The sequence below is a fragment of the Trachypithecus francoisi genome, unplaced genomic scaffold (genome assembly GCF_009764315.1).
Source record: "Trachypithecus francoisi isolate TF-2019V2 unplaced genomic scaffold, Tfra_2.0 Lachesis_group12, whole genome shotgun sequence".
In the NCBI taxonomy this organism is placed as follows: Eukaryota; Metazoa; Chordata; class Mammalia; order Primates; family Cercopithecidae; genus Trachypithecus; species Trachypithecus francoisi.
In genome coordinates, this window is record NW_022681457.1 from 84,455,678 (window position 1) to 84,477,315 (window position 21,638).

Genomic DNA, 21,638 nt, shown 5'->3' on the forward strand with positions numbered 1-21,638 from the left:
GGAGGCCGAGATGGGCGGATCACGAGGTCAGGAGATCGAGACCATCCTGGCTAACATGGTGAAACCCCGTCTCTACTAAAAAATACAAAAAACTAGCCGGGTGAGGTGGCGGGCACCTGTAGTCCCAGCTACTCGGGAGGCTGAGGCAGGAGAATGGCGTAAACCTGGGAGGTGGAGCTTGCAGTGAGCTGAGATCCGGCCACTGCACTCCAGCCTGGGTGACAGAGCGAGACTCCGTCTCAAAAAAAAAAAAAAGCACCAGAATTTCCTGTTAGCACCCCATACATGTTGCTACCCACCCCCCATATAATTTTCCTGCACTTGTGTCTGCTCAATTTGTCACCTTTTCCTGGGACTCTGTCCTATGTGTACTAAATACAGTTAACGGGGCTTATCATCCAGTCACGGCAGAGGCCCCCAGTTATATTAACCTTCAGCAAACCCTAAACTTTGTCTCACTTCAGGGCCTCTGTATTTGTTCTTCCCTCTATCTGGAACATTCTTCACTTGTCCAGCTTCTTCTCAATCTTCAGGGTTGATCTCTTAAAGTAAGGCCCTTGATTTTCTCTCTTCTAGCATCCTGTTCTTTTTTCCTTCATAGCACTTACCAAAAATATGTAATTATACATTTAAATATTCATTTATTTGTTTAATCCTCTGCTAGACTATAAACTTGCAATATTCATGTCTATTTGCTCCCCGCTCTATTTTTCAGTGCCTAGCACCGTGCAAGGATGTAAAAAACATGAATATTTGCTGAATGCGTAAGTGATTGAATGGGTTATAGTGCATAGAACTCATGGTGTGTCATCAGCAAAATCCTATATTCTCGATCGCTTCTCTGCTTTAACTTAGACCTGGCTTTCCCCAAAGAACACTATTTCTCCCAGGTGACATCTTTTCTCTTTTGTTCACTTCATAGATTAGTGCCTGGTACAGAATAGGTGCTCTGTAATTATTTAGTTGCTGTTTACTGACTGTGTCCTTTTCCCTTTAAGCTAACGAATAGGAAGATAGCCCAGCAGAATGAAAAGAAGTCATTCTGGAGTCAGACAGACTGAGATTGAATCCTAGTCCTGCTGCTGACTAGCCGGTGATTTGACCAAGTTCATTAACTTCTCTGAGCCACAGGATTCATCTTTATGTGCAATAGGATTTTAACTTGGGCAGAGGTACTTTATTAGGTTGGCCCAGTGAGTTGATTCACACTGCCCCCTAGAGGACTTCTGTTTCTGGGACAACAGACTCCAAATCCCAGGAATGTTTGAGGATCTTTGTGAGCTACTCAGACACACCTGAGGGAGGGGAGGGCTCCAGATCTGCCCTGTGGGAGTTGGCACCAGATCAGCCCTGCAGGGGTTGGCCCCAGATCAGCCCTGCAGGAGTTGGGCCACAGACAAAAAGTTCAGTGGTCTCGGAGAAAGCAGCTCAGACATTGACAAGGTCAGCAGTCCTCGAGCAGCAGTGACAGTGGGAGTTTTAATGATTTCTGAGAATCAAGGAGGGGACTTGGTTTGCAAAGCCTACCTTTATTGCTACTTAAGCATGTGGTGGGTTATCCAGAGCTCGGAGATTTAGAGTATTGCTAAAGGTGAGGTACATTTGTGTTAACCATAGTTGAGGTCAGGGGTATCTCAGAGTCACATGTAAAATGGAGCATCCTCAGTAATAACTACCTGCCTTTCAGGGTTGTTGTGAGGATCAAATGATAAAAGAATCATGTAACATACTAATATGGTACTTGATACATAATAATTGCTCAATAAATGACAACTGCTATTATTGTTGAAAATAAAGCATCCTCTCCACTTTCCTTTCTTATACTACATGCTAAATTTATTCTCTAATAACAAAGAGTCAGCAAAAAATGGAACAGATATATGATCAAATATGCACTTTCTTGTAGGCAGTCTTTTGCTTTTTGTGTTTCATAATAAAATTATCTTATTAATAAATGTGTATAGTTAAATCTATTTAAAATCCATTTATAAATGGTAAAGTAATCATGTGGTTGCCAGTGGCCAGAGGTAGAAGTGAGGTAGAAACTGATGAAAAAGGGGCAAATGGAATCTTTTGGGGGTGAAAGAAATGTTCTATATCTTAACTGTGATCATAATTACATGGATATATACATTTGCAAAAATTTATCAAATCATACACCTAAATAGATGTTTCATTGTATGTAAATCATATCTTAATATAAATGATTTTTTTTTTTTTTTTTTTGAGAAGGAGTCTCCCTCTGTCACCCAGGCTGGAGTGCAGTGGCCGGATCTAAGCTCACTGCAAGCTCCGCCTCCCGGGCTCACACCATTCTCCTGCCTCAGCCTCCTGAGTAGCTGGGACTACAGGCGCCTGCCACCTCGCCCGGCTAGTTTTTTGTAGTTTTTAGTAGAGACGGGGTTTCACCGAGTTAGCCAGGAGGGTCTCGATCTCCTGACCTCGTGATCTGCCCGTCTCGGCCTCCCAAAGTGCTAGGATTACAGGCTTGAGCCACCGCGCCCGGCCAATATAAATGATTTTTTAAAAACTCCAATACTTAGGCCGGGCGCGGTGGCTCAAGCCTGTAATCCCAGCACTTTGGGAGGCTGAGGCGGGTGGATCACGAGGTCAGGAGATCGAGACCCTCCTGGCTAACACGGTGAAACCCCGTCTCTACTAAAAATACAAAAAACTAGCCGGGCGCGGTGGCGGGCGCCTGTAGTCCCAGCTACTCGGAGGCTGAGGCGGGAGAATGGCGGGAACCCGGGAGGCGGAGCTTGCAGTGAGCCAAGATCGCGCCACCGCACTCCAGCCTGGGTGACATAGCGAGACTCCGCTCTCAAAAAAAAAAAAAAAAAAAACTCCAATACTTACGTAGGTTTTCTTATTCTATTTTTATTTAAATTAAGTAATAATTGAATTTGAAATTTATTATTATCATTACTTTATTAAGCTCAACATTGAATCATTTAATTTTTTTATTTTTTATTTTTTTGAGACGGAATCTTGCTCTGTCGCCCAGGCTGGAGCGCAGTGGCGCCATCTCGTCTCACTGCAAGCTCGCTTCCCAGGTTCAGGTGATTCTCCTGCATTAGTCTCCTGAGGAGCTGGGACTACAGGCACCCGCCACCATGCCTGGCTAATTTTTGTACTTTTAGTAGAGACGGGGTTTCACCATATTGGCCAAGATGGTCTCAATCTCCTGACCTCGTGATCCACCTGCCTCGGCCTCCCAAAGTGCTGGGATTACAGGCGTGAGCCACCGTGCCTGGCCCATTTAATACATTTTAATTTAACTTGAATACTATCTGTCATAGCAATGGAAATGAATCAGTGGTGAAAAATAAGAGAGACAGAGAAAGAGCATAAGCACCCATATTATAACTCTGACCTGGACACAGAGCTGGGCTCTTGGGATACAAACTGAAATAGATCTGGTTCCTGACCTCAAGCAGCAGCTAACTATCTTATGAGGGAGACACACACATAAACATATAATTTATCCTTAAAAAATTAAATATTCTTGAATAATTAGAATATGCATTTGGTTTTGAAAAAATCTGTACAAATAATAGTAAAAATAAGTCTCCCTCCCACCCCTGTCTCTTGGTTGAAAGCAACCACTGAAAACAGTTTATTTTACAGCCATTCAGAGACATTCTATTTACATACAAGCACAATTTTTATATGGCATGTGTATGTGTTAGCTTTGTATATGGTAGCTTTACTTTAACAAGTGTTCCTTCTTAAAAAACAAACAAAAAAAAAAACTTAATATTCTACCCTGTAGATGAGTCCATAACAAAACCTATCAAACAGATGGTTTGCAATATAAGACGGTAAGAACAATGGGAAAGAAATGAAAAGAATGCTACAGTGTGGAGACCACTGGCATCTAGTAGTCTTGCCAGCATCTTGCTAGCAAGGGAAAGCTTCCTGGAGGATTGATGAGGCTGCCTTATCTCTTTTGTGAGTATTCCAAGATAAAAATACAAGAGCTAATTAGTAAACCAAACACTCTAGTTGTATACTAAACTGTGTTGTCTACAACTCTGATTGTTGTTTGGAGGGAAGCAAAAACAGTTTGAGCAGGCCATGGGTAGGGAAAAGGTATTGCACAGAAAGTGAGACTGCCGAGGTATGAAGTCACAGGTCTTGGTACAGGAAGAACTAGGAGCCCAGTGTGTGCAGGGAGGTCTTTAGTTACAGACTTATAGACTTGAGTATAGTATTTCAGATGACCCAAGGACTGATTAGAAGGATTAAAGGATGCATATTTGCAGTTCTTCTTTTTTTTTTTTTTTTCTGAGAAGGAGTCTCCCTCTGTTGCCCAGGCTGGAGTGCAGTGACGCAATCTCAGCTCACTGCAACCTCTGCCTCCTGGGTTCAAGCAGTTCTCCCTGCCTCAGCCTCCTGAGTAGCTGGGATTACAGACACCTGCCACCACACCCAGCTATTTTTGTATTTTTAGTGGAGACAGGATTTCACCATGTTGGCCAGGCTGGTCTCGAACTCCTGACCTCAGGTGATCTGCCCACCTCAGCCTCCCAAAGTGTTGGGATTACAGGCGTGAGCCACTGCACCTGGCCGCTTATTTCTAGTTCTAACTAGCATTGCCAGATTTAGCAAATAAAACCACAAGGCATCCAGTTAATCTCGGAGTTACATAAATAATAAATGCTTTTTAAATATAAGTATGTATGTCCCATGTTCAACTTAACTGGGCATCCTGTATTTTATCTGGCAACCCTATCTTTAACCCAACCGTATGAAAAAACCAAATTGACCGCTCAACATCAGGCACTTAAAAACAATGACGAAGTGGGAGTTTTTAATTGGAAGAACAGACAAACAAGAAAATGTGTAGGGCTGGGGCCAAGGTTTAAGTGAGTTTAGGGCTGGTGGAGCCTAGGCCAAGGAGACAACCCTGGTGATCTGGGCTGGCGGGTCTGGGGCTGAGGTATGTGGGGAAAAGAAAGAGAGATCAGACTGTTACTGTGTCTATATAGAAAGAAGTAGACATAAGAGTCTCTCATTCCACCTAACAAAAAACGCCCACAGGTGTGGAGGGGCAGGCCACCCCTTCAAGGTAATAACCTACAAGGTCAAGACAACTAGGTTCAGAGCCGAATAAATGGTTTTCATGGTCAGGAATGGCAGGGTCAGGGCAAAGGCAGCAGCTCAAGGTCAGGGTCAGCGAGAATGGCGCCACGGAGATGGTCCATGTGGTCAGGAGATTGAGCAAATAAGAAAATATATTGAGAAGAGTGAGGCCGGGCGCGGTGGCTCAAGCCTGTAATCCCAGCACTTTGGGAGGCCGAGATGGGCGGATCACGAGGTCAGGAGATCGAGACCATCCTGGCTAACATGGTGAAACCCCGTCTCTACTAAAAAATACAAAAAAAACTAGCCGGGCGAGATGGCGGGGGCCTGTAGTCCCAGCTACTCCGGAGGCTGAGGCAGGAGAACGGCGTAAACCCGGCAGGTGGAGCTTGCAGTGAGCTGAGATCCGGCCACTGCACTCCAGCCTGGGCGACAGAGCGAGACTCCGTCTCAAAAAAAAAAAAAAAAAAAAAAAAAGAGAGAAGAGTGAGAGCCAGGTTTCTTACTCTTGGAGACAATAAGTATGAATAGGGGAAAGACTAGAACAAACCCTGTCATTAGAGTCAGAGGTGTGACCCTATGGTGTGTGTGTGTGTGTGTGTGTGAATATTATATATTACATACAAAAAGAGAGAGAAGGGTAGATGTGTGTGTGTTTATGATATATATGTAGCGTAGCGGTGTCCTGGTAAAGTGGCTTTCTGATTTTTCAAAAAACACTAATTTGTAGCATTTGCTGATTTCCATGGTGTAAATACTCCCAGCATTAAATAACACCAGTTTCACAGCCACCCACAAAGTTCCTGAATATTTAACAAGCAGCTTTTGCAAGCCCGTATGAGCCAACTCCTCTACAATACTTCAGAATGTACATCATATGTATGATTGTGTGAGTGTATCCAGACATATTTTTCCTAGTTGATAACGTGTTTCCTTGTCCTACTGAAAGAATTTGCAAGACCAACACACCCATAGCAATGAGTGCACCTAGCATCTACATCTTGACTTCCAAATATCATTCTTCACTAAAAAGAAACCAAAACTTCTTAGAGAAATGGCTGATTTTGTGACTAGGGCAGTGAAAAATCTTACTGGTTCAGGAAGAAAGGAAGTATTCAAAGAATGAGGATGTAGTAAGCTGAATAATGGACCCTGAAGCTCTAATCTCTGGAATCTGTAAATATTATCATATATGGAAAAAAGATCTTTGCAGATATGATCAAGGAACTTGAGATGGGGAGATTGTCTTGGATTATTCAAGTGGACTCTAAATGCAAACACAAGTATCCTGGTAAGAGAGAAGCAGAGAGAGATTATGCAAAAGGAGAAGGCAGGAGGCAGAGGCTGGAGTGGTGCGCCCACAAGCCAAGTGCCAGCTGGAAGCTGGGAGAGGCAAGGAATGAATTCTCCTCTAGAGCCCAGAGGAAACTGGCCCTGCTAACATCTTGATTTTGGCCCAGTGAAATTGATTTTGGACGCCTGGACTTCAGAACCATGAGAACTGCAGCTGTTTTAAGCCACCAAGTTTTTGATATACTGTTACAGCAGCCACAGCAAACTAATACAAATGGGAAATGTCAAAAGAACACAGGAGCCAGTGTAAAGAGGCTCCCACTGCCAAATCAGGGACAATCTAGTCATCAACGTCAATTATGATTATAAAGAATTATAACTTGGCCGGGCGCGGTGGCTCAAGCCTGTAATCCCAGCACTTTGGGAGGCCGAGGCGGGTGGATCACGAGGTCAGGAGATCGAGACCCTCCTGGCTAACACGGTGAAACCTCGTCTCTACTAAAAATACAAAAAACTAGCCGGGCGCGGTGGCGGGCGCCTGTAGTCCCAGCTACTCGGAGGCTGAGGCGGGAGAATGGCGGGAACCCGGAGGCGGAGCTTGCAGTGAGCCGAGATCGCGCCACTGCACTCCAGCCTGGGCGACACAGCGAGACTCCGTCTCAAAAAAAAAAAAAAAAAAAAAAAAAAAGAATTATAACATTGAATAATTGAGAATCCTTAAGGTCACACTAATATAAATAAAAAATTAATTAAAAAGGATACAGGAGGCTGGGCCCAGTGGCTCATACCTGTAATCACAGCATTTCGGGAGGCCAAGGCAGGCAGATCACTTAAGGTCAGGAGTTCAAGACCACCCTGGCCAACATGGTGAACTCCCATCTCTACTAAAACTACAAAAATTAGCTGGGTGTGGCAGCATGCACCTGTAGTCCCAGCTACTCAGGAGACTGAGGCATGAGAATCTCTTGAACCTGTATGGCGTTGTAGTGAGCCGAGATTTCACCACTGCACTGCAGCCTAGGCGACAGAGCAAGACTTAGTCTCAAAAAAAAAAAAAAAGATACGGGAAAGGAAAGGATACTATAGAATTCAAATAATAAATGTAGAAGAAACAATGGACAATGGAAAGTCTCTATTTGGTGGCCATTATAGTAATAATCCAGGCAAGAATCATTAATGGATGCTAAAATTACAAGGTGTAAATTCGTGTATATACACAGAGAGAGAGAGAGAGAGAGAGAGAGAGAAATAAAGAGATAAGGAGGCAAATATGATAAAATGCTCTGGTGGAGATTCTTCAGGATTCTCTGTACAATCTTGCAAATCTTTTGTAAGTGTGAAATTATTCAAAACTGTTTTTTAATTGTGGCAAAATATACATAAAATAAAATTTACCAACCTGTCCGTTTTTAAGCATATAGTTCAATAGTATTAAGTACATCTGCATTGTTGTGCAACCAATCTCCAAAACTCTTATCTTGCAATCTAAAACTGTATACCTATTAAACAACAACTCCCCATTTCCCTTCTCCCCAGCCCCTAACAACCACTATTCAACTTTCTGTCTCTATAAATTTGACTACTAAGTACCTGATATAAGTGGAATCATATAGTATTTGTCTTTTTGTGACTGGCTTAGCATAATGTTGTCAAGGTGCTACATCCATGGTATAGCATATGTCAGGATTTCCTTCCTTTGTAAGACGGAATAATATTCCATAGTATGGATATATCATATTTTGCTTATCCATTCATCTGTTGATGGACATTTGGGTTGCTCCCATGTTTCAGCTATTGTGAATAATACTGCTATGAACGTGGGTGTACAAATAACTCTTCAAGACCCAGCCTTCAATTCTTTTGGATATATACCCAGAAGTACCAATTAACAACGCTGGCTCGGCCGGGCGCGGTGGCTCAAGCCTGTAATCCCAGCACTTTGGGAGGCCGAGACGGGCGGATCACGAGGTCAGGAGATCGAGACCATCCTGGCTAACACGGTGAAACCCCGTCTCTACTAAAAAAATACAAAAAATTAGCCGGGCGAGATGGCGGGCGCCTGTAGTCCCAGCTACTTGGGAGGCTGAGGCGAGAGAATGGCGTAAACCCGGGAGGCGGAGCTTGCAGTGAGCTGAGATCCGGCCACTGCACTCCAGCCTGGGCGACAGAGCGAGACTCCGTCTCAACAAAAAAAAAAAAAAAAAAAAAAAACAACGCTGGCTCATATGAAAATTTTATGTTTAATTTTTTGAGGAACTGCCATACTGTTTTCCACAGCAGCTGTACCTTCTTTCTTTCCCTTTCTTTCTTTCTTTCTCTCTCTTTCTTTCTTTCTTTTTCTTTCTCTCTCTCTGTCTCTCTCTCTCCCCCCCCCCACTCCCTCCCTCCCTCCCTCTCTCTCTCTCTTCCTTTCTGTTTTGATGGAGTTTCACTTTTGTCGCCCAGGCTGGAGTGCAATGGCGTGTCAGCTCGCTGCAACCTCTGCCTCCCGGGTTCAAGTGATTCTCCTGCCTCAGCCTCCCAAGTAGCTGGGATTACAGGCGCATGCCACCACGCCCAGCTAATTTTTTTGTATTTTAGTAGACACAGGGTATCACCATGTTAGCCAGGATGGTCTTTTTTTTTTTTTTTTTTTTTTTTTTTTTTTGAGACGGAGTCTCGCTCTGTCGCCCAGGCTGGAGTGCCGTGGCCGGATCTCAGCTCACTGCAAGCTCCGCCTCCGGGTTTACGCCATTCTCTCGCCTCAGCCTCCCGAGTAGCTGGGACTACAGGCGCCCGCCATCTCGCCCCGCTAATTTTTTGTATATTTTAGTAGAGACGGGGTTTCACCGTGTTAGCCAGGATGGTCTCGATCTCCTGACCTCGTGATCCGCCCGTCTCGGCCTCCCAAAGTGCTGGGATTACAGGCTTGAGCCACCGCGCCCGGCCTACCGCCAGGATGGTCTTGATCTCCTGACCTCGTGATCCTCCCACCTCAGCCTCCCAAAGTGCTGGAATTACAGGCTTGAGCCACCATGCCCGGCCCCTTTGCCCAATTTTTAATTGGGTTGTTTGTTTTCTGGTAAGAACTCTCTGTATATCCTGGATATTAACCCCTTATTGATATAGGACTGCAAATATTTTCTCTTATTCTGTGGGTTGCCTTTTCACCCTGATTGTGCTGATTATGTCCTTTTTTCTTTCTTTCTTTTTTTTTTTTTTTTGAGACGGAGTCTCACTCTATCGCTCAGGCTGGAGTGCAGTGGTGTGATCTCGGCTCATTGCAAGCTCCGCCTCCCAGGTTCACGCCATTCTCCTGCCTCAGCCTCCGAGTAGTTGGGACTACAGGTGCCCGCCACCACATCCGAGTAAGTTTTTGTATTTTTAGTAGAGACAGAGTTTCACCTTGTTTGCCAGGATGGTCTCGATCTCCTGACCTCATGATCTGCCCACCTCGGCCTCCCAAAGTGCTGGGATTATAGGCGTGAGCCACTGTGCCTGGCTGATTGTGTCCTTTACAGCATAGTTTTAAATTTATCTATTTTTCCTTTTGTTGCCTGTGCTTTTGGTGTCATATTCAAGAAATCACTGCTAAATCCAATGTCATGAACAATCACTATGAACAATGTTATGTTTTCTTTTAAAAGTTTTATAGTTTTAGCTTTTTTTTTTTTTTGAGACGGAGTCTCGCTCTGTCACCCAGGCTGGAGTGCAGTGGCCAGATCTCGGCTCACTGCAAGCTCCGCCTCCTGGGTTCACGCCATTCTCCTGCCTCAGCCTCCCGAGTAGCTGGGACTACAGGCGCCGCCAACTTGCCCGGCTAGTTTTTTGTATTTTTAGTAGAGACGGGGTTTCACCGTGTTAGCCAGGATGGTCTCGATCTCCTGACCTTGTGATCCGCCCGTCTCGGCCTCCAAAGTGCTGGGATTACAGGCTTGAGCCACCGCGCCCGGCTGATTGTGTCCTTTACAGCATAGTTTTAAATTTATCTATTTTTCCTTTTGTTGCCTGTGCTTTTGGTGTCATATTCAAGAAATCACTGCTAAATCCAATGTCATGAACAATCACTATGAACAATGTTATGTTTTCTTTTAAAAGTTTTATAGTTTTAGCTTTTTTTTTTTTTTGAGACGGAGTCTCGCTCTGTCACCCAGGCTGGAGTGCAGTGGCCAGATCTCGGCTCACTGCAAGCTCCGCCTCCTGGGTTCACGCCATTCTCCTGCCTCAGCCTCCCGAGTAGCTGGGACTACAGGCGCCGCCAACTTGCCCGGCTAGTTTTTTGTATTTTTAGTAGAGACGGGGTTTCACCGTGTTAGCCAGGATGGTCTCGATCTCCTGACCTTGTGATCCGCCCGTCTCGGCCTCCCAAAGTGCTGGGATTACAGGCTTGAGCCACCGCGCCCGGCCCAGTTTTAGCTCTTATTTGAGGGTTTTGATCTAATTATTTTTATCTTTGAATTAATTACTGTATATGGCATAAGGTAAGCTTTTAACTTTATTTATTTACATGTGGATATCCAGTTTTCCCAAAACCATTTCTTGAATGACTGTCCTTTCCCAATTGAATATGCTTGGCACCACTGCCAAAAATCATTTGATCATATATGGGAGTGTTTATTTCTGGGCTCTATTTCTACTCTGTTGGTCTATATGTCTGTCTTTATGCCAGAAGTACACTGTTTTAGTGACTGTGGCTTCATTAAAAGTTTCAAAATCAGAAAGTGCAAAACCTACAACTTTGTTTTTCTTTTTAAAGATTGTTTTGACCATTCAGAGTCTCTTGAAATTTCACATAAATTTTAGGATTGATATTTCTGTAAGACAAAAAGCTGTAAAAATGCTTTTCCATAGAAGGAGATGGCACCATTACCTATTCTTATAATTCAGGGTGTCCTTAAAACAGTCATGACTGGCCACAGACATGAAATTAGGGACCATTTTGAGATATGCCTTAATAGTACTGGAATCCTGTCCAGAGAAAGTTGAAAAGCCCAAAACAACGTTTTATGAGATTTTTCCTTCCCTGCTTGTGCCTATTAGAGCAGGCTCAGCAGCTTTCTGGTCTATCTCCCCCAAGGCAGAAAAGAGGGCTCATCTCTCATGAGTTTATTTGTTCCACAGGCCTTTTGGGGGTCATAAAGAGTTTAGTGAGTTTTGATAGGATTGCTTTATCTTATTCAAAGGTCAAGATAAAATTTAACAAGTACCGACCAGGCGTGGTGGCTCACACCTGTAATCCCAGCACTTTGGGAGGCCGAGGAGGGCAGATCACGAGGTCAGGAGATGGAGACCATCCTGGTCAACACGGTGAAACCTCCTCTCTACTAAAAACAAAAAAAAATTAGCCAGGCATGGTGGCGGACGCCTGTAGTCCCAGCTACTCAGGAGGCTGAGGCAGGACAACGGTGTGAACCTGGAAGGTGGAGCTTGCAGTGAACCAAGATCATGCCTCTGCATTCTAGCCTGGGCAACAGAGCGAGACTCCATCTCAAAAACAAAAAAACAAAAAAAACAAAAACAAAAACAAGTACTGCACAATCACAACATCTTTTATGGCCATGTATCATTCAACAGCATAAAATGATCTTTGATTCATTTGCTCAAACAATGTACTTGAAATCAAATCATTCAATATGACTTTTCTCTAAGAAAAATAATAATGTATGTTTAAAAAATATATATACACAGATGCTGGCTCTGTACTTACTAGATAAGGCTGTTAAACTCTTTGTGTCTCACATCTTTAAAATCGAAAAGTAGTATAAACTACATCATAGGGTTCCCTGAGGATCAAATATGTTAATATATGCAAAATGTCTAGTACAGTGTTATGTAAATATCAGCCATTATTATTCTCTTATTAGGTGTTGTGAGGATTAACATAAATGAGATAACTCTTGTGAAGCTCATGGTATAGTGCCTGGTGCATATAAAGTGCTAAATAAATATTGGCTATCATTATAAACAGATATTTCTGTGATTTCTTATGAAGCCCACATCTTCATTAGGTACATCTTACCTTTCTTTACAACTTGGATACATGGGGAATTTGTTATCACAATAAGCATGGATTGAGTCTTCCTCTGTCATCCAGGTTGGAATGCAGTGGTGCCATCATAGTTCATTGCAACCTCGAACTCCTGGGCTCAAATGATCCTCCCACCTCAGCCTCCTGGGTAGCTGGGACTACAGGTGCACACCACTGTGCCTGGCAAGCACCTAATTTTTCAGGCCCTATGGTTGCGTTGTCCAATATGGTAACCTGTGGCCACATACAGCAATACGTCTGTCTTTATGCCAGTATCACAGTTTTAGTGAAATATGACTAATACAAATTGAAATATGGCTAATACAAATTGAGAAGAGTTGGCTGGGCATGGTGGCTCACGCCTGTAATCCCAGCACTTTGGGAGGCCGAGGCGGATGGATGACCTGAGGTCAGGAGTTCGAGACCAGCCTGGCCAACATGGTGAAACCCCATCTCCACTAAAAATACAAAAAGTAGGCCGGGCGTGGTGGCTCAAGCCTGTAATCCCAGCACTTTGGGAGGTTGAGACGGGCGGATCACGAGGTCAGGAGATCGAGACCATCCTGGCTAACACTGTGAAACCCCGTCTCTACTAAAAAATACAAAAAACTAGCCGGGCGAGGTGGCGGGCGCCTGTAGTCCCAGCTACTCGGGAGGCTGAGGCAGGAGAATGGCGTAAACCCGGGTGGCGGAGCTTGCAGTGAGCTGAGATCCGGCCACTGCACTCCAGCCCAGGCAACAGAGCGAGACTCCGTCTCAAAAAAAAAAAAAAAAAAAATACAAAAAGTAGCTGGGCATGGTGGTGCACGCCCCTAATCCCAGCTACTTAGGAGGCTGAGGCAGGAGAATCACTTGAACCCAGAAGGTGGAGGCTGCAGTGAGCCGAGACCATGCCACTGCACTGTAGCCTGGGCAGCAAAGTGAAACTCTGTCTCAAAAAAAAAAAAAAGTAAAATACACACCAGATTTCAAAGACTTAGTACAAAGCCGGGCATGATGGCTTATACCTATAATTCCAGTGCTTTGGAAGTCTGAGGCAGGAGCATTGCTTGAGGCCAGGAGTTCAAGACTAGCCTAGGCATAGGGAGACTTTGTCTCTACAAAAAAAGTAAAAAATAGCCAGACATGTTGTTGTGCACCTGTAGTCTCAGGTATTCAGGAGGCTGAGGTGGGAGGATTATTTGAGCCCAGGAGTTCAAGACTGCAGTAGGCTATGATTATGCCAGTATACTTCAGTCTGTCAGCCTGGGTGACAGAGCAAGACCCTGGAAGAAGAAGAAGAATGAGAGGGGGAGGGGAAAGGGCAGGGGGAGGGGGAGGGAGAAGGAAAGGGAGAAGAAGAAGAAGAGGAGGAGGAGGAGGAGGACACCTTGTATGAGATTCAAGCGATTCTTCTGCCTCAGCCTCCCGAGCAGCTGGGATTATAGGTGCCCGCCACCACACGCAGCTAATTTTTGTATTTTTAGTAGAGATGGGGCTTCACCGTGTTAGCCAGGATGGTCGGGATCTCCTGACCTCTTGATCTGCCCACCTCGGCCTCCCAAAATGCTGGGATTACAGGCGTGAGCCACCGCCTCACATTTTTATTTCTATTGGACAGTGCTTCCTTAAATGGTAATAATTGTGACTGTTTACTCAAGTCATGACCATAGCTCTAAGGTGGAACTTTCATAATTTGACTTAATAAATAATATTCTCGGCTGGGCGCGGTGGCTCAAGCCTGTAATCCCAGCACTTTGGGAGGCCGAGACGGGCGGATCACGAGGTCAGGAGATCGAGACCATCCTGGCTAACATGGTGAAACCTCGTCTCTACTAAAAAATACAAAAAACTAGCCGGGCGAGGTGGCGGGCGCCTGTAGTCCCAGCTACTCGGAGGCTGAGGCAGGAGAATGGCATAAACCCGGCAGGCGGAGCTTGCAGTGAGCTGAGAACCTGCCACTGCACTCCAGCCCGGGGGACAGAGCGAGACTCGGTCTCAAAAAAATAAAAAAATAAATAAAAAATAAAAATAAAAATAAATAATATTCTCAAATGTTTATAAACATAGATTGATAATTTACTTCTACATTGTAACGATATTTTAAGCATACCTCATGTTAACATCTCTGTATTTCATATTATCCTGGATTCAGGGCGTATATATAGATTTAACTTGTTCCAGTTGATTATAGGCATTGATTTCCATATTCAACCTGTCATGGTTTGACTGTCCCTGGGCATTAAAACTTTCTTCTCAAACCTTCCTGTTTGACTCCTGCAACCACCCTGTTTGCCTCCCCCAACATTATACTTGAAATCCCTCCAAAATTCCTCCTTCCCATCAGTAACAAAATGTATCAGGCATTTATCTGCCTGGAGATTTGGCACAGGCCGCTCTTTTCACAAAGGTTTTTCATGGAGGATTTAGGCACTAGGGCTGCAAAGTATCATCTTCAGTGACCATAGGGTGTCAGCAGGGCCAAAAACAAAGCAAACATTTAACCATTTCATTGACTGAATGAGACTTTTCAGAGTCATAGATTCAATTTAACTGCAATCTCATTATTTTTATCTTACTGTAATACAAATAATCATTCTAAATAAAATTAAAATTCTACATCAAAATCTTAATTTATTTAACATTACAATCCTCCCTCTCCAACATTCCTGATCCCTCTTATTCTGCTCTATTTCGTTAATGGCACTTATATCTTCCAACATATCATGCCTCAATTTTCATTTCTTTTTTTTCTGTTTTTTTTCTTTTCTTTTTTTTTTTTTTTTTTTTTTGAGACGGAGTTTCACTCTTGTTGCCCAGTCTGGAGTGCAATGGCACGATCTTGGTTCGCCGCAACCTCTGCCTCCTGGGTTCAAGAAATTCTCCTGCCTCAGCCTCCCAAGTAGCTGGAAGGAATTACAGGCATGCGCCACCATGCTCGGCTGATTTTTTTTTTCTTTTTAGCATTCATTTGCACAGTTACAACATGTGGACAGACCCAGGTGAGATGAGCAAGTCTACCGTTTCCACTCACCCGGCAGACGCCGGGGCAGCCCCAGGAACTCGATGCCCAGCCCCGCCGCGGCCGCTACTCCTCCTCGCCAACGTGTAGGCCATGAAGAAAGCGACGGGTCTCTTGGGGACAAGGGGGGATGCCCCGGTCGCACAATTTCAAAGTCCCAAAAGCTGAAGGTCCGGAGCAAGGTGGCTGTGTCTTCGTGGTTCTTGTGGAAGCAAATGAAGACATGGTCGGCGCTCAGCTGCTGCTCAGCTAACTGCTGGAGAACTGCAAAGCTGTCCTCGCTCCCCTGCGACAGCGCACCGCCAGGGATCTCGATGCAGAGTCTGCGGCAGCTCAGCACGGCTCGCCAGTTAATGCGTTTGGCATCTGTTAGCCTAGAATGGACCAGTTGAGAATCCTCGTCTTGTCGTTGGACGTTAGAATCTCTGTTACGTTCAGCCGATCATAGGAGTAGAGTAAGTTAGCTGAAAGATTGTGATCCCTTTGACGATTCCCTCGCCCACCCGGAATCTTCAGGGTGGGCGAGGGGCATCAGGGGTGCGCGAGGGGCGTCAGGAGCACCACCGAGACCCCGGACCCCGGTTACTACAGCAGCGGAGGGAGACCCTGGAACTCTCGCTGCTGCGGCCGCTGCGGCTGTGCAGGCTGAGGAGCGAGCGGCCTGGTGCGGCTGGCGTGGACGGTGACGCTGGCTTTGATCCCCTTTCTTCTCTCGGGCAAAGCCCTGGCTTTTGAGGATCGCTGCAGGGAGTAGTTCACCATCCGGCACCTGGAATCTGAAACCAGGAAAATCTCTGCTGCGCCTCTCTGCGCCGCCGCCGCTGCTCGCCGTGCGCTCTTTTTAAAGCACAAATTGAGACGTCCCATAAGTTATCAAATATCTTAAATTTATATTTATTTTTATAATAAATATAAAATTTTATATTTATTCTTATTTATTTTTATAAATAAATACAAAAATAAAATTAGAATTTATTCATCCTCCTTTGAATTTTTACATCCATTGACATTGGTTAAGTGATCTTGTAAAACAAAAAAAAACCTACTTTATTTCATGTCGGTAGGGGAAAAATGGCTTCCTTTGCTCATATTTTGTCATAACAGCTTTGATAATAATTTTAAAAAGCCAATAAAACCCTAAACAAGAAAGGAAATAAATTAATTTATGTAAATTATAATTTATGGCTTGCCTTTGCTCTGCATAATTACATAGTCAATGGAAGTAGTCCCTGCTGATTTCAACTTGGAATCAACTTACAGACAAAGCACAAAAGACTGAATGTAAATGTTTTCCATCCTGATTGTGTGGTTTTTTTTTTTTTTTTTTGAGACGGAGTCTCGCTCTGCCGCCCAGGCTGGAGTGCTGTGGCCAGATCTCAGCTCACTGCAAGCTCCGCCTCCCGGGTTCACGCCATTCTCCTGCCTCAGCCTCCCGAGTAGCTGGGACTACAGGCGCCCGCCACCTTGCCCGGCTAATTTTTTTGTATTTTTTAGTAGAGACGGGGTTTCACCGTGTTAGCCAAGATGGTCTCGATCTCCTGACCTCATGATCCTCCCGTCTCGGCCTCCCAAAGTGCTGGGATTACAGGCTTGAGCCACCGCGCCCGGCCTCCATCCTGATTGTGTAAAAGTGAAACTACACATGATAGAAGTTGGAGGGTGAGCCTGGTGAAGAATGCTGAAAGGGAAGGGAAAGTCTCTGATATCTGCATTTAAAAAAAAAACGAGGAGTCGGGCCGGGCGCGGTGGCTCACGCCTGTAATCCCAGCACTTTGGGAGGCCGAGGTGGATGGAGCACGAGGTCAGGAGTTCGATACCAGCCTTGCAAACATGGTGAAACCCCTTCTCTACTAAAAATACAAAAATTAGCCAGGCGTGGTGGTATACGCCTGTAATCCCAGCTACTCAGGAGGCTGAGGCAAGAGAATCGCTTGATCCCAGGAGGTGGAGGTTGCAGTGAGCCAAGATCAGGCCACTGCACTCCAGCTCAGGCCACTGCACAGCTCAAGCCACTGCGCTCCAGCCTGGGCTACAAGGCAAGACTCTATCTCAAAAAAAAAAAAAAAAAAAAAAGAGAGAGAGGACCTAAAACAGTCAGTCCTATAACTGTATTGAGAGAAGAGGAGGATTGTGTTAGCTTAATCCAAAAATAGACAAATCAAGGAATGGTGGCATAGTATGTTATTTAGAAATATGAAGGTAAGCACAAGAGAGGAAAAACGTCTTTTAATAGAGTTATTTTTTTAAAAGCTTCCCATTGGAAGGCCAGGCGTGGTGGCTCACGCCTGTAATCCCAGCACTTTGGGAGGCTGAGACGGGCAGATCACGAGGTGAGGAGATTGAGACCATCCTGGCTAACACGGTGAAACCCCATCTCTACTAAAAATACAAAAATTAGCCGGGCGCGGTGGCGGGCGCCTGTAGTCCCAGCTACGCAGGAGGCTGAGGCAGGAGAATGGCGTGAACCCGGGAGGCGGAGCTTGCAGTGAGTTGAGATCGCCCCACTGTACTCCAGCCTGGGCGACAGAGCGAGACTCCGTCTCAAAAAAAAAAAAAAAAAAAGCTTCCCATTGGGGAATGGCTCAGGGGAAGAAAGTGAGGATGGGTAGAACAGAGCCTGGTCTCGGGCAGCTACAAGACAGTGGACACTTGCACCTGTCCTCCAGAAAATACCCTTTATGTAGCAAGTTTTGTGGGTTTTTTTTTTTTTTTTTTTTTTTGTAAAACGTGCAGTTAGTCATGTCTCAGACACTCTTGCAAAACTCATGACCACTGGGGAAGTTAGATAAGCATCTTCGTGAGGGGTTATCTATGCTACAGGCATTGTTTCTGTGGGACTGCCTTGGTACGCAGGAGTCAAATATGGGTCATTATGTAGGTTTGGCTTGAAAATGCCATTACTCTTGCCATGCAACAGGCTGTTTTCTCCAAATGAAGAAAACAATTCCTTGAAGAAATAATGTATTCAGGAATAAATTTAACAAAAGAAGTGCAAGATTTGTACAATGGAAACTATAGAATACCATTGAAAGAAATTAAAGCAGATCTGGCTGGGCGCAGTGGCTCAAGCCTGTAATCCCAGCACTTTGGGAGGCCGAGACGGGCGGATCACGAGGTCAGGAGATCGAGACCATCCTGGCTAACACGGTGAAACCCCGTCTCTACTAAAAAATACAAAAAACTAGCCGGGCAATTTGGCAGGCGCCTGTAGTCCCAGCTACTCGGGAGGCTGAGGCAGGAGGATGGCATAAACCCAGGAGGCGGAGCTTGCAGTGAGCTGAGATCTGGCCACTGCATTCCAGCCTGGGCATGAGACTCCATCTCAAAAAAAAAAAAAGAAAGGCCGGGCGCGGTGGCTCAACCCTGTAATCCCAGCACTTGGGAGGCCGAGACGGGCGGATCACAAGGTCAGGAGATCGAGACCATCCTGGCTAACACGGTGAAACCCCGTCTCTACTAAAAAATACAAAAAACTAGCCGGGCAATTTGGCAGGCGCCTGTAGTCCCAGCTACTCGGGAGGCTGAGGCAGGAGGATGGCATAAACCCAGGAGGCGGAGCTTGCAGTGAGCTGAGATCTGGCCACTGCATTCCAGCCTGGGCATGAGACTCCATCTCAAAAAAAAAAAAGAAAGGCCGGGCGCGGTGGCTCAACCCTGTAATCCCAGCACTTTGGGAGGCCGAGACGGGCGGATCACAAGGTCAGGAGATCGAGACCATCCTGGCTAACACGGTGAAACCCCGTCTCTACTAAAAAATACAAAAAACTAGCCGGGCGAGGTGGCGGCGCCTGTAGTCCCAGCTACTCGGGAGGCTGAGGCAGGAGAATGGCGTCAACCCGGGAAGCGGAGCTTGCAGTGAGCTGAGATCCGCCACTGCACTCCAGCCGGGGCAACAGAGCGAGACTCCGTCTCAAAAAAAAAAAAAAAAAGAAATTAAAGCAGATCTAAATAAATGGAAAGGCCTCCTATGTTCATGGATCAGAAAACTTATTATTAAAATGGACATATTCCCCAAATTGATCTACAGATTCAATGCAATCCCTATAAAAATCCCAGCTGGATTTTTTTGCAGAAATTGATGAGCTGATTCTAAAATTCATATGCAAATGTAAGAGAACTAGAATAGCCAAAACAATACTGAAAAAGAAGAGCAAATTTTGGGACTCTCACTTCCTGATTTCAAAATCTACCACAAAGCTACAATAATCAAAACAGTGCGGTGGTAGTGTAGGGATGACATATAGATCAATGGAATAGGAATGAAAGTTCAAAAATAAATTCTCCTACTATGACCTATTCATTTTTGACAAGGGTGCCAAAACAATTCAATCAGAAAGATAATCTTTTCAACAAAAGGTGCTGGGACAATTGGATAGCCACATTCAAAAGAATGGAAATGAGGAGTGACTGATTGATAATGGGTACAAGATTATTTTGGGGGTGATTACAGCATTCTAAAATAGATTCTGGTGGTGGCTGCCTAAATATGTATACTAAAACCCATAGATTTTACACTGTAGGTGAATTTTATGGTACATAATTACATATTAATAAAGTTGTTTTAAAGCATGTCAGATGTCACTCCTTTACTAACAATTCTCCAAAGACTTTTGATATTATGTAGGCTAGTTGTTCGTGACAAGGGTCAGAGGACAGGAGGATTTTTCTCTAGGGGACCTTTAACAATGTCTGGAGACATTTTTGGCTGTCACACTGGCAGGGGACTACTAGCATCAAGTAGGAAGAGGCCAAGTATGCTTCATTTTTTTTTTTTTTTCTTGAGTCAGAGTCTTGCTCTTGTCACCCATGCTGGAGTGCAGTGGTGCGATTTTTGCTCACTGCAACCTCCACCTCCCAGGCTTGAGCAATTCTCATGCCTCAGCCACCTGAGTAGCTGGGATTACAGGTGTGTGCCACTATGTCTGGCTAATTTTTGTGTTTTTATTAGAGACGGGGTTTCACCATGTTGGCCAGGCTGATCTCGAGCTCCTGACTTCAGATGATTCACCTATCTCAGCCTCCCAAAGTGCTGGGATTACAGGCATGAGCCACTAGGCCCAGCCCCAAGGATGCTTCTTAACATTTTACAATGTTTTCAGCTAGGCGATCATCTACAAAAAAGGATTATCTATCCCAAAACATCAGTAGTGCTGAGACTGAGACATCTTGATCTAAAGAAAAAGCAAGGTCCTTACAATGGCCTACAAAGCTCTACCTACTCTGGCTCTGGCTGCCTCTATTGTCATCCCCCTCCACTCTCCTTATTGCTCACTCTCCTTCAGGCACACTGGCCTAGTCGCTGTTTCTCAGATACACCAGGCTCACTGTTTCCTTGGAGACTTTGCATGTGTTATTCCTCTTGCTTAAGAGCCTCTTCCCCCAGTGATCACATGGCTAAATCCCCCATCTTTTTTCAAGTCTTTGAACAAATGTCCCTTCTCAATGGCACCTACCTTGACCATCCTATTTAAAATTATAACACTCCTGGCCGGGCACAATGGCTCATGCCTGTAATCCCCGCACTTTGGGAGGCCGAGGTGGGCGGATCACCTGAGATCAGGAGTTCAAGACCAGCCTGGCCAACGTTGTGAAACCCCATCTCTACTAAAAAATCCAAAAATTAGCTGGGCATGGTGGCAGACACCTGTAATCCCAGCTACTCGGGAGGCTGACACAGGAGAATCACTTGAATCCGGGAGGCAGAGGTTGCGGTGAGCTGAGATCACGCCATTCCACTCCAGCCTGGGGAACAAGAGAGAGACTTAGTCTCAAAAAAAAAAAAAAAAAAAAAACAAATTACAACACTCCTATAGTCACTAGCACTCCTTCTTGTCCTGTTCTATTTCTTTTTTTAAATTCCCTATTATTGCCTTAGAATCTATTGTTTACTTTGATTATTTAGCATGTCTATTGCTGTTGTCTGTCTTCCCTAAGCATCACAAGGGTCCTCATCCATTTTGCTCACTGACCTATCCCAGTTCTTGGGATATTGTAGCTGTCAATAAATATTTATTGAATAAGTTGAATGAACACACTTGATTCTTTCCAAAGCCTTTAAAAACATATTGGCATTCACTATTCAATATCTATGCCAAATTTCCAAAAGACATTTTAAAACCAAGTATTTATTAAAAATCTAAATTACGTATTGTAAATTATACCTATTAGCACATTCTTTCTTTCTTTCTTTTTCTTTTTTCTTTTTTTTTAATGAGACGGAGTCTCGCTCTGTCACCCAGGCTGGAATGCAGT

General features: G+C 44.7%; 1 pseudogene; it reads right to left on the reverse strand.

The window, feature by feature from the left end:
- Positions 1-15,267: 15,267 nt before the first annotated feature.
- LOC117093558 overlaps positions 15,268-21,638 on the reverse strand; it is a 32,058-nt pseudogene continuing 25,687 nt past the window's right edge.